Source organism: Zonotrichia leucophrys, chromosome 7 (genome assembly GCF_028769735.1).
Source record: "Zonotrichia leucophrys gambelii isolate GWCS_2022_RI chromosome 7, RI_Zleu_2.0, whole genome shotgun sequence".
Classification (NCBI taxonomy): Eukaryota; Metazoa; Chordata; class Aves; order Passeriformes; family Passerellidae; genus Zonotrichia; species Zonotrichia leucophrys.
The window spans coordinates 10,969,443-10,985,486 of record NC_088177.1 but is presented as its reverse complement, the minus strand read 5'-3'; the positions used below and the strand labels follow the sequence as shown (position 1 = coordinate 10,985,486).

Genomic DNA, 16,044 nt, shown 5'->3' with positions numbered 1-16,044 from the left:
CTTTTCCAGCATTTCAGAATGTTCCAGCTGGGACTAAAGGGGATGATATCTACAAGACTAAGGGCAAAAAACTGGTAATTTCCTAATAGTCAGTGTCTAAATCTGAGTATACCAGATGTGAGTTACTGCTTCAGATGGAAGTTGTGCAAAATCAAAATTAATTCCTGATTGAATATTTCTTTTTATTATGCAAAAGAATGTTTACTTTGTTCCAATTGTTTTATTTATTGAGGTTGCATTTTGGGACTACATAACAACGCTTTTTATTTTTCCAAATTAGGGTAAACATTGTAATATTTAAAATTTCAAAAGCTCCCAAAACTGTTACACTGCTCTATTTTTGTTTGAGAGTTACAGTTAGAGTTTAAACTGTGAGGAAAAAAGCTTTAGTTGATGATGATATAGTCAGAAGCAACTTCAATCTTCCCCTGTCTCCACACGAATATGTCCATGGTAATTAATTTTTTCAGGTTTCTGTCTGGCTTTGCAAGAGCATTTCATCTGTTTCACTTTGGCAGTGCATCCCTCCACAAACAAACATACCCTTTTAGTTCTGTTTTCATTCTTTTTTCTGCTCCTGAGCCTCAAATAAAAACATCTATATCTGTCTGTACCTCTTCTGTTGCTTACTGAAACATTTTTCACCATGCATAACAGATTTCTCCATACTGTCCCTGTTAGTATCTGAGGCATGTGCCAGTCAGTCCATCTCCACTTTGCCTGGTTTTCATGCAGTGGTGGAAAATTTCCATGCTAGACTCTTAAAATCTTCTCCTCTCTTCATTCTGACTTGTGAACAGATACAATTTCATAATCCAAGAAGAAATCACTTGTGTGTTTCTGTTTCTACTGAAGTCATCAGGATTTTTATGGATAACTTGAGCAGGGTTATGCTTCACCCCCAAAATAAAAACTGCACAGGTAGTGTGCCTGTCTGACTCCTGTTCTTTGAAATTCATGAGCACAGTTAGTTGACTGGTTCTGGCAAGCATCTGTGTTTTTACAGATCTTATGTTTCCCAAAGGAGTCCCACCAGAGGCTCTGATGTCTTTATTTAATCAATGGATTAGAAAACTGGGCTAGTTGCAGAATTAAGGCATCAGAAAATAGGGGCATGTTTGAATTTTCCATGCCTAAGCAATAGTCTAAAACTTTAGGTGTGAGATTAGCATCTCTTCCAAATGGAACAACAGTTCTTTTTCACCTCACATTTCCTGGATCTATTATTTCTAAATATTTCCTTTCCCCTAATAAAGGATTCCATCTTGGATAGTACATGTGGATAACTGCTTAGGATGTAAGAAATAAATGACAGAGGGAATGATGAATGTCTAGAGTGCAAAGAGGTGAGTTAAAATTGTGTTTAAAACAGAAGAGACTGAACTCTGTCCTATAGTGCACATTTATTGAACTACAGTTCTAATCCAATGTATTGAATTAAAATAATGTGTCCTTATTCAAGTGTTTAGGTGTCTTAAATATTTGTTCCCAACAAAAGGAAGAGATGGGAACAAATATATAAATTACGTATATAATATGTATAAAGGAGAGCCTTCCCTTCCTTAGGTGAATTTCTGTGATACTTGGAATCAAGCTTGTGTGGTGTCTCATCTTCTCTGACCTGTATCAAAAAATCTTCTAAGTTCTGCTGTGTGTTATGTAATTTAGATTTTTTCTTAAAATGATTCAATGTGAATCAACATGAAAAGTGTTCCATAAGTCATTTAAATGTTTTATTGGGAAGGGTGAAATTGATTTATACTTATTGGGATGATGATTTATTTAAATTCTGTTTATACCACAAAGGAGCTAGGAGTCAGAGCATGAATTTGGTCAGTTCCTTGGAGTTTGGTGAGGAATATGTAGAAGAAATAAATGCAATTGAAATTCTGCATTTGCATATGCATTTACTAAAAAAAATAGAGAAAAAGAGAACAGAAGATGTGGAAAATCTAGGTAAAATTCACTGTCTAGTATTGTCAAGCCTGCTTCAGTAAATGTGAGTGAACTTTTACAGCTTACAAAACTTCAGAGTGAACATGTTATCCAATTTATAAGTTCAGGCACTTGGGTTATATCCCATTCAGTGAAAAGCCACTATATTGTCATGCGATTGTATCCTTGAGACAAAATTATAAATGTTTGTATTTACCTGTACTGTTACATTGCAGTGAACTATGGTGATGGAAATGATTTAACATCTCTTCTGTGTCTGGTAGCTAAATAGTGATCTAACAAATGCTTGTGCTTTAAGTAGATGCAAATATGAGTCATAGCTGGGCTAGAACATTTACTTCAAGGACAGACATATATTGTGGTACTGCAATATCCTGGAAAAGCTGGCATGTCATTTAAAACACACAGTCCCTTTGATGGGAAGTTTATCACTGAAACAGTAAGTGGAAAAGCAACAGGATTTTTTCCTAAGAGAATGCATTATCCTGATTTTACAGTCCTGGTTATGAGACTGAATTAAATTGTAGTAACAGACAATTAGTCTAAACTATTTACATATCTGGCCCTTAATAAGCCAGTATCAATAGTAGAAGTAGTTGTAGATTAAGAATGTGCATAGAGCACTACTTTAAACATTTAAATTAATTAAAATGCACTCACAGGTCATTAAAATTGTAGAGAACCTCTGATAATGTGAATTTCATTATGCTCTTGAAAACTTTCCTATTTTTATTCTCTCAGGTTCCTTTCAAAGTACATTCCATGTTTGACTGCTTTTAAAAGTAATCTTAGCAGGACAATTGCAGCTTCTTTATGTTCACTAAATTATATTTCTACATGTATTACAGCCCAGTTTAATTTTCTCAAGTTTTACTTGCTGTAAAACTTTATCTAAAGGTGTGTTGGACATTTCTGGAGTTGAGGAATTATCTGTTTCTGTAGAACAGATTTTGCAATTATGGCCATTGTGTATATTAAAAATAGAGAAGTAAAATCCAGGGATCATACAGATATGGCTTTTGTAATTAATGAGACTTTGGGTTAAAATATCAAATGGGTACATGTGTTATACTGTAGTTTCTCCTCAGTTCTATGGAAAAAGAGTACAAAATTTACAATAACTGCTGTTCCTGTGCTCTCAAGTAGAAGGAGAGACGAAACCAAGTGATTACTTAATCAGATTATTGAGTCTGAATATAAATTAGCACAGGTGTATTGAGGACAGAACTGGAAAGATGGTCCCACAGTAGTTAGGAGGGGTCATAAATGAAACAGACAATCACTTTGTGTTTGTAATAATGTGGCTAAGAAAGCACTGGTTTGATATTCAGAAGAGAGGAGGTGACTGACAGATAATAGTGGGAATGCTTATTTCTACAGCCCTTCCCTGGGATAATAAAACTGCAGACATGGAGCTAAGAAAATTGATACAAGTTACCCAAATATAGGACTGCAGCCTAGAGAGAGGAAGAGAAAATACAATGTCTGTGTTTCAAATGAGATAAAAATTAAAAGCTAAGAAATCATAGACTAGACACTATTACTTACATTCCTAAGGAAGCTGGAAGTGTATAACTGAAATTTCACTCAGTATCTGCAAGAAAGCAGGGAAAGAATTAACTGGGAAAATGGGTATGCAAGGAAAAATTGTTTAAATCCAGTCTATATTGCATCCATGGAAGGATAAGAGGTACCATGGATATCATACAAGAGCACTTAGGTTTTAAAAAGGCTTTGGATGCTGTCTCACAGATTAATTCCTGTGAACAACTGTGGAAATTTGGCCTGACAATTTTTACAATTTTTTTTAATTAATGGAAAATAGATTAGGAACATGCAGATATACTGAAGAGGCTTTTTTGCAGGGATATATTGTCCTTAATGATCTGGAAAATGGAACAGAAAATAAGCTGAGAGAATTTGCAGACCAAGTGGCCTGGGTTTGGTGGGGCTGGAACAGTGAGTGCAGCTGAGGACAGCAGTGGAATTCCTCTTGGAGAACTGATCCAAAGAAATAACAGACAGTGTAAGAAGAGGTACAAAGCTCTGCTTTTAAAAAATGATCCAATGTACAAACAGAGATCAAGAAGATAAGAAGGAGTTGATCGTTGGCTTTTCATTAGAGTAGGCTCTAGGGTATGATGTGTAAAACAGGCTTAACATGAGTTGAAAACCACATAATATTGTGGAATAGCTGAACACTGTGCTGCAGTGTAAAGCAGGAATATTGCCTGGAGCATGTGGAATATTCCTCCTGCTAATTTCACATGGCATGTGGCTGTGTGTGGGATCTCAGCACCTCAGGACTGAGGTGCTGAGCCACCGAGACCACCCTTGGGGGGCTCGGGAGTCCTGGAATGTTCCAGAAGTGTCTGGTGGCTGGACTTTGATCCCACACAGGAGACGACACCTGTATGAGGGTAGGAGGACTTCACCGGGGTGAATGGTGAAGGGATTAGTTAATTAGAGAGTGAAACACAGGGTTTAGGATTTCTGTACAGGGGGGTTTAGAGAAGTAAGATGGAGGAATTGGGGCGTGTCCTGTCCTTCTTCTTCTTCTTCTTCTTCTCCTCCATCTTCTGTGGTGATGGTGGCACTTTGGGATTGGTCATTACTGAAAGTGCACTGGTCAATAAGGGTAAAAGGTATTGGGGAAAAATGATAAATATTGTACACGTAACTTTGAGTATAAAGATAGGTGACCGCCCCGGAGGGAGGGAGTGTGCTCATGGCTGGCTGCTGAGCAGACCTCTGTCGGGCCGAGAGAAAATCTTTTAGATAAGCAATTAATAAACACCGAGACCGAGAAAAGATTTGAAGCCTCTTCTCGTCCTTTGAAGCGTGGGCTGCCCCAGGGCCACCCCGGGCCTTTCCAGGCCATCCAAACAGCCGAAAATCGGACAGCTGTGGCTGCAGTTTTCTGTGTCATCTGATCACAGCTCTTCAGGAGACAAGTAGAGCATCTACACCAGAGCAATGAGAATGATTAGAAGTCTGTGAAACTGTCAAAGAAAGGGTGAAAACTGAAATTGGGTAGTCTACAGAAAAGAACCCTAAGGGGAGACAAGATGGATCCTCAAAACAGAATTCTGTTTTAAAAAAGTGAGAAATAAAGCCAAAAGTAAATCCAAAATTACAAAACAACTTGTTAGAACAAGTAGTAATAGAGTAGAAATTCAATAAGAGTTATTCAGAGTACAGTGGGTGTTAAGCAGCAAATAAAATGTATATCCTTAGAATATGATGCTTCATTCCTTCTACTTACAGAATTAATGTTCTGTGACTCAAATGTATAGAGTATGATCCAAGATTAACTGGGTATAATCTAAAATGTGTCCTTTAGTTGGTTTTGATGGAATTTAATTTAAAAGAATTGCGTGGCAATTTTGTTAGGCAAGTCTGTATTTTTTTGAAAAATACTTTTGCTATGGACTTGAAAATGGTAAAAAGAAAGCTGCTTTTTAGGTGAAATCCATGCTTTTAAAAAAATTCTCTATTGCATTCTGTAATGTAATAGATAATGTAATGATGGCTTTAGTTTTAGGGCTTGCTCAAATGTCTTTAAAGATGTTGGGCCTGCATGGAGAAAATGAGAAAATGCTTCAGAATGTTAGCTACAAATAAAGCTATAGAGGAAATACTCATTCAGTTGCAAGACCAAATTATAAAGACAACTTATTATAGAATTTTCCATCCACCTTTGCAGTTTTGTTAAATGGAGACATCCAATGCCTTGCATTTTTTGTAGTAAAATTGATTCTGTAAGCCATTGGTACTTGATAAAAAATACCTCACAGAGCATGCTAAGGCTTTTCTTTGTGCTGAGGAACAAGGCTTGTTTTGAGTCACTGCATGCTGCCAAAGAATAATAAAGTAACATCTTGTTGGTCCCAAGATGGAGAACCAGCACAGAAAGTTGTTGGGAAGTAAGATGAATTTGATTCTAATTCTAATTGTACATAGGTTTTGCATATTCATGTATTTCTTTCTGGTTTTGAGCATCAATAATGACAGATTTTAGAACAGGCTGTGAATCTCACTCTTGCTAGTCACTTGCAAAAACTGCTGGTAAGTAATAAAATTATTGGGTTTTGTATGCAGAAAGAGGGATGTACTGAAATTGTATTTAATTGAAGAAAAAACCTTTGAATTCTCTTTGCAGAGAAGATGGAGCAGATATAAAAAATGCCATAAAGATTTAAAAATGTTTGGTTTTCTTTGCTTTTACAAACAGCTGCTGCTGTCTTCCTGAGGACAGACAAATGGAGGGAGTAAGGAGGGTTTCCTTTATCTCTGAGTTCCTGCAGCACTTTGCCTCATTCAGGCTGGGCTGTAGGATGGGATTTGACTTTGCCTGAGTTCAGAGAGAACTTTGCAGAGGCACCAGAAGCTCCTGCAGACCCCCCCAGAGCAGGAGGTGGGATGGTGCTTGCACAGCTGCTGCTCACGTCTGCTCCGTTGGCCTTTGAGACCATAATTGAGCAATTTCATTAACTCAGGACCAACACTTTGTTTTCCCTTTAATTAAAGTGTCAAGACCTTAACATTTCTCTTGGAAACCAGGTGGGAGTTGTGGGGGGAAGAGGAGGAGAATGGTTTAGTTGTGCTTGTTTGTTCAGTGACAGGTGTTCAGTGCTTACAGCCCTGAAGGGAATTCTGCCAGCACAGCGTCTCGAACTGTGCAATTCCACTGCTCTTTGGAATATTCAGCTGCTGCCAAGATCCCCATTTCTTTCTAGGATGCAGAGGCACTAACTAGCAGAATGTGTAGAATGCACTACCCAAGATAAATAGTGTTGGGTACCTCAGTTACAATGTTGGTGCAAATTTCATTTCACTTGAAAAATGTCCGTGGTTTTTAGGAAGTGATTTTTCTTGTGTGAGACAAAAAAAAAAAAAAAAATCTAAATTCCACAAAGGTCTATTTCCAATTATAATTCTTCTATTTTTTTCCCCAAGGTCTGTTTCATAATGAAAAGTTTATGATGCAGGAGTTGGAAAGAGTTGTGTAATAATTTGCAAACTCTTTATGCTAAGTTTTAATTTTCAAATCAGTGATTTGCTTGGTGTTTTTGTGTACTGATAAAACACATAAAAGTATTAGTTGTAATTGATACACAACTGCAAGTCAAAATGTTGAAAATAGCAATTGTATTTCAACTGGGTAAATAATCACCACCTTTTTTAAAGGAGTATTCTTTCAGAAGTATTTGCAGTCTGTTGTTCAGTGGTTAACTGTAGCTTGATGTTCATGGATGTAGCTAAAAAGGCAATATATGAATTACTGCTTCATATACTTAACAAAAAAGTAGATTAAATGAGGCCAAACTTAATACTAATTAGTTTTTTTGTTTTGGGGTTTTTTCCCATTTTAATGTAACTCAGCTAAAGTTATTAATGGATAAAACTAGATCCCTTTCAAATTAGAGAAATGTGATTGAAATATGAAGTAAGTGCTCACACCCCCAAAATCTGGAGGGAAAGGCTCAGGTGCTGAGTGTGGTATTTATATTTTAAATTAACTATTCTGCAGTAAGTTATGGATTTTGGTGTTTCAATCTTTTTTTCCAATATTTAAACAAAACCTTTGCATATGTCAACATTACGTTAAGGAAAATGAAATTCAACATTAGCATTTAGTTTTCATGGTAACAAATCTCCAACATACCCTAAGAGCTCTGGCATTGCTCACAGTGTTCAGGGTTGTTTGTCTTGTATATTCAAACAGCACTTCTGGGAGTGGAAAGTAAAATCTTAATTGTTTCTGTTTGAATATAATGAAATGAAATAAAATACTAAGTCTTTACTCCAAACGGTTTATGAATTAATAATCAGAGCATTTCCTCTAGAAAATGTGACACTGTTTCATTGGAGTGTCACATACTCTGAGGATAATGTTAAAGGGTCACAGGCCTCTTTGTAATTGGATTCCCAGTTTGAATCCAGGCTTGACAGGTTTGATCATGATTAAAACGAGTTGTTGTATAATCATGGATCAGTTGATCTTACCTGCTCTTACATGCAGTAAGCAAAGGGCAGCCTCTGTCAGCAGGGAGGCTGAGCTTGGGCAGATTTGTGCTGGAACCCAGCCTGGAATGATGTCTGTACAGGTGGGCTTTTACACCAGAGGAGCAGAAATAATTCATGTGGTGCTCAGACAATGAAGGCAATTCAGATTTGTTTCCACTACATGGAACCCCTTTTGTAAAGCACAACTGCTAAACCATTTTATGGACACATTAGAAATCTTCTCATATTTAAATTTGTTTTTTCAGAAGTGTAGTTTAAGATCTCACTGTGGAGTTTGGCCATGATCTCTGAGCTTGGGGGCTAAAAAGCAAAATGAGTCAAGTGGTTTCACAGCTCATTGAGAAGAATGCTTTTTCTCCTGTTTCCTTTCTGAAGTCCTCTCTCAGTCACTGTGATATTTTATGAAAAATCCCTTTGCCAAGATTTCCCCTCCTGGGAAGCTTCAGCTTCTCCCTGTTTTGCTACTTTGGAATGTGATTTGGAGAATTGTTTAGCAACACGTGAATTGTTTTAATTTAATGACCAGTCATGGTGCAGCTGTGTCAAGGCTCTGAGGAGTCACCAGTTTTTGTTATCATTCTTGTCTAGCCTTCTGATCTCTCCTTTCTCTTTCTTTGGTATAATTTTAGTATATCATTTCTTTTAATATAATATCATAAAATAATAAATCAGCCTTCTGAGAACTTGGAGACAAAATCTCATCTCTCACCTCGTCCTGGGGACTCTCACAACACCACAACACTCTCTCCTCCCTCACAGCTCCCCTTCTCTTTCCTACCTCTGCTCTTTGTAAATTCTCTAAATCCTTTCAGTTAAGGTGCTGAATGACAAATGTTGAACACACAAGTTTGAAAGCCTGGTTACAGGACAGAACAAAGGCCACACCATGCAGATGTGACAGCAGAACCCCAGATACTCAGTGCACAGTTTCAGTTTGCATTTCTTTTGTATGTTTTACACCATAGCTCTGTATTTATTGTTTCCAAGTTTTTACCTTGTGTATATATAGTTCAGATAATGTGCTATATACTGCAAATTAACCAAAGCAGATCAGCCAGGCAGACTTTTATAATTTACTAGAAATCTAAGCTGTGTCTGTTTTTGCAGGAATCCTTCACTCACTGTACAAAGTGCATCTCCCTCGTGTTTCTGTAGCACCTGCAAAGAAATTGTTCTCTTGAAGCAGTACAGCAAAAATTTGCTGTGATGTGAATCTCTCAAGAGTTTATTCCCACAAAAAAAGAGATAAACAAGAAAAAAATTACTATGCAAAATCAGAGTTCATAGTATTTTAAAAATCTGTACTCATTAAAAGTATCTAGTTTAACAGTGGTACTGTTAATGTGAAAATGTCTACACTATATTTCCACACTTCTGGTGTGTAATAATTATAATTTTTTAAAATTATGTTTAGATTACTTAACTCTTGTTGATAATTTAGGAACAATGCATATTGTTGTGACATGTCAGTCAGGAAAGGATGTTAACAATAGTAGAGGAATTCACAGGCCTCCTTCACACTTGGTTGTTCTGTGCTACAAAATGTACATGCCCTGGCTTGAACTCAGCAGAAAAATAATCAAAGAGTCATGGTAATGGAATACTTAAGAATGCACCAAATGTATTTTGATATAAATCACAGGGTTGGTTAGTGTGAAGATACTGTCCTTGGTTTTTCAATATTGCAAATGAGAAAAAGTAGTAATGAAGATGGAGATGAAATAGGAGATACTTTTAAAAGTAAAGCTATCCTTTGAGAGAGGAATCCTCATTTTGAGTATATTTTTCCTGGATTTTTTTTGATGTACAGTCAACTGTTGAGCAATTGGTTTTATCCAAACAGTGGTAATTGGAAAGAGTTGTTCTCTTGAGTTCCAGGCTAGAAGGCTTTGGCAGCTGTTTATTCTGCTGCTCCTGTTCTGTTGTTGGCTAAACTCCCCTTGCTCTGATCCTGCCCCTCCAAACTCATGGTTCATGACCAATTCCTGCCTGCCACCAAAGCTGTAAAGAGCAGAGTGTGCAGGCTTGCTTTGATCTCAAAAATCTACCCAGCCTAAAATAATCTGGGAAATAACAAGGAAGAGAAGCTGACAGGGCTTTGTTGGAATAATTATTTATTTATAGAGTTTTGTTCCATTTTAATGGAATACATCCTATTATGCACTAATTGAGTGTTTTATGGCAGAGTTTATAAAAAGAGTGAGAGGGGGAAGGCTGACAACCAACCTAAACGTGCTGATTTGGAGCACGTTTAAGGATAACTGGAGAGGTCTTGTGTTGTATTTGATAACTCCTGTATTGTTTTTAAAAACACATCAACACAGGCTAATGCACTCCCATATTTTGTTAGCCTTGGTTAGATAACTGATTTTTGGTCTGGGAGTCATAGCAAGGAGCTCTTTCCAGTCTTTAGAGTATATTTCCATTTTTGTCAGGATACACAGTGAGTAAGCTTCCACCACCATCTGGTGACATGTGTGAGTGAAGAGCCTCAGTGGCAGAGGAAGAGGCTGGCTGTGCCAAGGCTGTGGCTGGGAGCTTAGTCAGAACATGCCAACACCTGTGCAGGGGACTGTTCTGATCAGCTGTGTCAGCTGCTCTGCAAGGCTCCAGACTGGCTCACATTTTATACCTTTTGAAGTGATCCTCTTCTATTTCTTTGTATTAAAAGTTTGGGGTTTGAAATAATTTGTAAGCATCGGGGAAGCTTTTAAATTAGAAGTTTGGAGGTGTCAGTGTTGTTCCTGACATTACAAATCCTGAGTTTATTACTTTTATGTAAGAGCTGAAATGAGGGATGTGGGACTCCAGGTGGCTCTTCCAAATGCAGTTTATTCCATCCAAATCCTGACAGCAGTCCAGGGTCGTGGGTGACAGAGCTGTCAGCTCCAGACAGCTGAGAACTTTTCTTTGCTGAGAACCTTCATACAGTAGAACCAGTCTGTACCTTAACTTTTATCTACAGCCTATCATAACTCCTGTAATTACCATATTCATCTTACTGTTCTCCAATCACTAAAAGTCAGTGCATTACAGTTTAAGCTAGAAGTTGTTTTTTCAGTTTTCTTGCAGTAGAAAATTCTGAGAGATTTTTCTACTTGTAACTTTGCTGACTTGTTTCCCAGGGCTGTCTTTCTGCTTGGTAAAATCATCTTCTTTGAGGTGGGTTTATTCTTGCTCTAAGTCATAACAACCCCTTATAACTAACACACCTTTTGCCTCCTTGGTTATCCATTGAGACTGGCTCAGCAATTCTTTTCTTCTATATCAAAACTTGCTTCCACCTCTATTCCTTCTTCAGCCTTTACTTTCAAAAATCTTTCTGCTAAGCACACATATCTGTGAGGCTTTCTTGTCAAACTTCATCCTTCCCAACACTTTTCAAGATCTTCTTCCTAATTGTATTGATTCATTGTGAATTTCCTGTCAGAAGTAAGTTTCTGTAACAAAGGTAATGAGAGGCAACAAGGAAAGGGTAACATTTTGCCCCTCTTTGCAGCCACATGTATCTGAGCATCACTTTAGTATGTCATTGGATTGTTCCAGCCATGGCACAGCTGAGATTTGACTTTATTTCTCCTCTCTTTTTGGTGAGTCTGTATCAACACTAATTTGGCTGTTATTTTTAGCTGCACAAGTATGTGCCTGTGAGAGGTTGATGTCATTTGCATTGTCTTTTTGCTGCTCACCCAATCACTGAATGCCATTTACCAAGGGATTTTAACCTTTCAGGTACTTCTTTTCTCAAAATAGTGTCCATACATTTAGCAGTTATTAGTATTTAAAGCTCTGCAAAGGTGTCCAGGTTCCCTGGCATGGAAATTAGTAGGAATAGGTCATGGAGTGATTGAGTGGATTGGGCTGGGAGGTACATCAGATGCCTAAATGCTTTTGAGAATTTAGGGCTTAACACTGGGTGGATAATACTGTCTAATAAATTTTCTAAGTGTAAATAGCCAGCTTCTGTTTGGAGTCAGCTATCATTATATAGTGTTGCACTGTAAACAAATTTTCTCTGGTAATTAGTATCATAATAATCAGTCAAACAGATCTAATATTGCCAATGACAGGGTTCCAATTTCCTGCCACTATTTTCTCCCTTCTCCTTCCATTCTTTGCAGAAAAGAATCCATTTTCCTTGTACTTGTTTTCTCCTGGAATGATGAGGTGTATAGGATGGCTGTGGGTTCAGATCCATGCCCTTCAGTGCCAGGGAAGCTGGATGTGCATTAGCATGTGTGAGACACAGAATCTGCTGGGCTTAGATCAGGATGTTCCAGGACATCTTTTTCCATTCACTCCAGAGTAGATGACAATTTCTGGGGGGAATTTCAAGTTTGGGATGATTCTTACAGAATCCTCAAAGAATCCTGTCTACATGTGAGACAGAATGCTGCTGGAATTGTAGAGGAATTCACAAAGTTGAGTAGGTGTAGGCTTACTGAGCAATAGTCAGAATTTGTCTCCCTCTACAAAGGACTTTCATAGTGTGCCTTTCTTCTACAGTTATCCTCTAAAAATTGCGTTGAAGGGTTTTCTCCAGTCCTGCTCAGGTAGGGCTATGTTTGGGGGGGTTTGGGTTTGAGAAAGCTGTAATTCTTAATTCTATTGCTGTGATAAAGACATTTCTCTATGAATTACTGCATTTTACCTTTCTGCTCAAGTGTGCATGCAAGCTACAAATACATAAATATATGTGTATGTATATATATATGTGTGTGTATATATATATGTATTAGGTGTCAGCGCAAAAACAGTGGTTATATATCTACACATTCCATGCAGTGATTTTTCTGTAGAAATTTGAAGTGCTGCTCTCAGCTATTACCTTGAAGTTTGCTCTTTGTGGTTGTTTATTCCCCCCAGCTCTCTGAGGAAATATCCAGGTAAATCTGTGCTCTTTCATCCCCATGTGCTTTGTGCATTGGTCTGACTGAAATGTTTTAATCCTCTTATTAAGAAGAAAAACCCCTGAACTTTTCAAGTGATTTTGATTGTTCTGTAATTATAGCAATGCGTCTTCTGCTTTGTTCTTTACATTTTCTTTAGATTCTGAATTAGAAAAGGAAACTTTTGGAGAGACTATACCCATCAGTGTGATAGAAGCATCCAAAAATGTGTCTAAGCACTACTGAAGTTACAGGCACACACAAATAGTGTGTTTGTGTTAGCAGTAACATCTTGGGTGAAAAAATCCAATGCAGCTTCATTTAAGCATAGAAATATGGAGTTAGGACCCCACTTCTCAAACATCATTAATTATTCTCTATTAATTATGCTCTTGCAACATTATATTTTTTTTTATGATTTCTGACTCACAAGAGGCATCAAACCACTTGAATTTCACTATAGGGTCCCCTCAATGCAGTAACATGTCTGACTTTCAGTACAAGACTTGGCATGAGGGAAAGAATGAGAAGTTTTTTTAGTCTTGATACTTTTTTGGATAGTTTGTAAGTAATTGAATGTAGAATAGGTGTTTTTATGAGAGACTTCTTAATTTTAAAATGGATTTTCTTTTAAAGGTTTTTGCTCTGAATAAATACAATAGTTTTAAGAAACTACTGGTCAGAGTATAATCCTGAGAGAATGATCAGAGATGCCATAATCCTTTTTTCAATACCAGTATATATTAAGTGTGATGTTTTTTCCACTCCAGAATAAGGATGTGTGCCTTTAATTGTAGGAATGATATAAATGGAGAGAAATGGTGTCTGATGTGTTTGTGAGCATTAGTTTATATAGTTGAACTGCAGTGCCGAATGGGCCCTCTATTTTCTTCCATAGCACAACCAAAAAATAAGAGGATCTTTAATATCTAAGAAATTGCCAGTGTGATTCCAGTCAAATTCTCCATCTGGTCTGGAGGCAGAGTATTACTGAATTTTTCATCAGTTAGGAGCTGGAAGCTGGAGACTTTATTGGGATTTCCTTCAGGGCATGTACTAAGGCAGTCCATGGTGCAGTTTATGGCTTAAACATTACAGGCCTTGTATCTGATGTGCAGTAACAGCTGTGATCACATAGGAAAGTTGTTTAAAAACAACTTTCAATGCTTTTAGTAACTGCAGTTCCTTGGAGTAGAAAATGTGATGGTGGTTTTCCAGATTTACTCTTGGCAGATATTGCCTTCAATACCTGCACAAGGGAGGCAGAAGCAGAAGAACAAGAAATGAGGTGTTGATGTGACAACTGAGGGTAGAAATGAAAGATAAAAGAAGGAACTGACAGGTGAGGCAGAACACTTTGAACTGCATGTTAGTGGGAGTGGGACTTCACCTGCACTGCCACCTTTCCCATTTTTTTCTTTGTGCATAACTGGAATAATTATGTTCCACAAAATTTTCCATGTAGCGTGGAAGTACCCAGGAATTCCTGAAAACTGGAGAAGAAATAAGAGTAAAAGTTCAGGAAGAGCAATGCACAAAGCACATGGAGATGTGAATTCATTCAAAATAAATTCAGATGGCTGTGAACTGTGAGTCAAGAAAGAATGAGGCAATGATACAGATTTTAGATCTTAAATAAGGGGAGAGAAGATTATGTTTTAGAATTTTAGAGGACAGAAAGTAGAGAGGGGAAAAAGCAAGTTAATTTGTGAGTGGAAAGGGGTAGTGGAATTTGTGTGTTGTGAAATCAACAAAGAATGATAGAATTTCTGATGCAGGGAGAGCATTGGCAAGGGAAGTGTAATTTGCCTACTCCTTTCCACTTGGGTTTGCTCTAAAGAGGAATGGGTTAAGGTGGATTGTTATCCTAAGGCTTTTACTAAAGTCACAGAGAAGGGTGCTAAGAAGATGAGGTAGGAACTGGACATTTACTAAAAAAAAAAGGTTATTTCATACAGTACAAGTCAGAATGGAATTAATTCCATTTCTGTGTGTTATAGCAGGGGATAAGGGAGAGTCCTCCCTGCTCAGGCACATTCAAAGGGCAGTTAGGCATAATTCTATGGGCAGGGAATCAGGGATCAAGGGAGGGTTTGAACCCCTGTACATCCTCAAGAATTGGGAAAGTTAGAAGAAAAAGCCTTTGCTAGAGGAGTGGATGGAGAAAACAAAAGTAATAATTTAATACATAAGGGTAGTTAAAATAAATTGAAAGGGTACTTCCCTAAAATGCTGGGACATATGCCCTGTTTGCACCATTTACTTACTTGATTTTTCTTCAGACTGATTTTACATGGTGCTAGGCCCTGTGTGCTCTACTGCAGAATTCCTTGGAGTGTTTGGTTGGAAGACTGCTTTTTCCCACTAGCATCTCACTCCTCTTACTCCAGATTGTCTTTGGTTTATTTTTATCCAGATTTATCTCTAGGAATGGCCCATGAATTAGAATGGGGGGTGCAGCCTGTGATCAGACCAGTTGTCCGTTTTTCTGGGTATTGTTGGGCTGTGTCCCTTTCTGTGTAGATTTCTGTGTTGTCTCTTCAAGCATCAGGCTGAAAGCTGTGGTGTCAGTGAATTTTGTGGGGTTTTACCCACTTGTGTCTCATTCCTGGCTGTACCATCACTCTCTGAATCCACACAGAAATATTGATAAATAGCAGCCTTAAAAATTGGTAAAGCACATTCTTCACACTCATCCTGTGCTGTAGCTGCTGGTGAGTGAAATTTGATATCTCCAATAAAAGCTTTGCAGATATGGCAGTGCCCAAGTGCCTAAATTTAGAATGAAATTGCAAGTTGTCTTGAATCTCACCATGAATTAACAGTTGGGAAGAATTGGTTTCAGATATTCCCTCTGACTTGGCCAGAGAGGATGGAACAGAGAACTTCTGTATATAAACAGGTTTGGAGAGATAAAAAAAAAGACAAAATAGCCCCTTGTTCCATCTCAAACTTGTGTGGGTTTGAGGGGCTAATGGTAATAAAAAGCAATAAAAACTGTTACTTACATTTTTTTCCAAGGGTAGATGATTCTGAATACAGAAAAAGAACAGATCCATTGGGTAAACAATTGCTGTATGTCAGAGTAAAATTCATTTTAGGTCCCCATGCCATCTGTCCTAACCCACATGAACAAATTGCCTTTCTATTGAGAGCACATGGGCTAGGT

The 16,044-nt window shown here is 37.7% G+C and overlaps 1 protein-coding gene across 1 annotated transcript in view; it reads left to right on the top strand.

Annotated features, from left to right (window-relative positions):
- Positions 1 to 16,044, top strand: part of SPAG16 (sperm associated antigen 16) — a 374,208-nt gene that overhangs the window by 28,787 nt on the left and 329,377 nt on the right. The window lies entirely within an intron of this gene.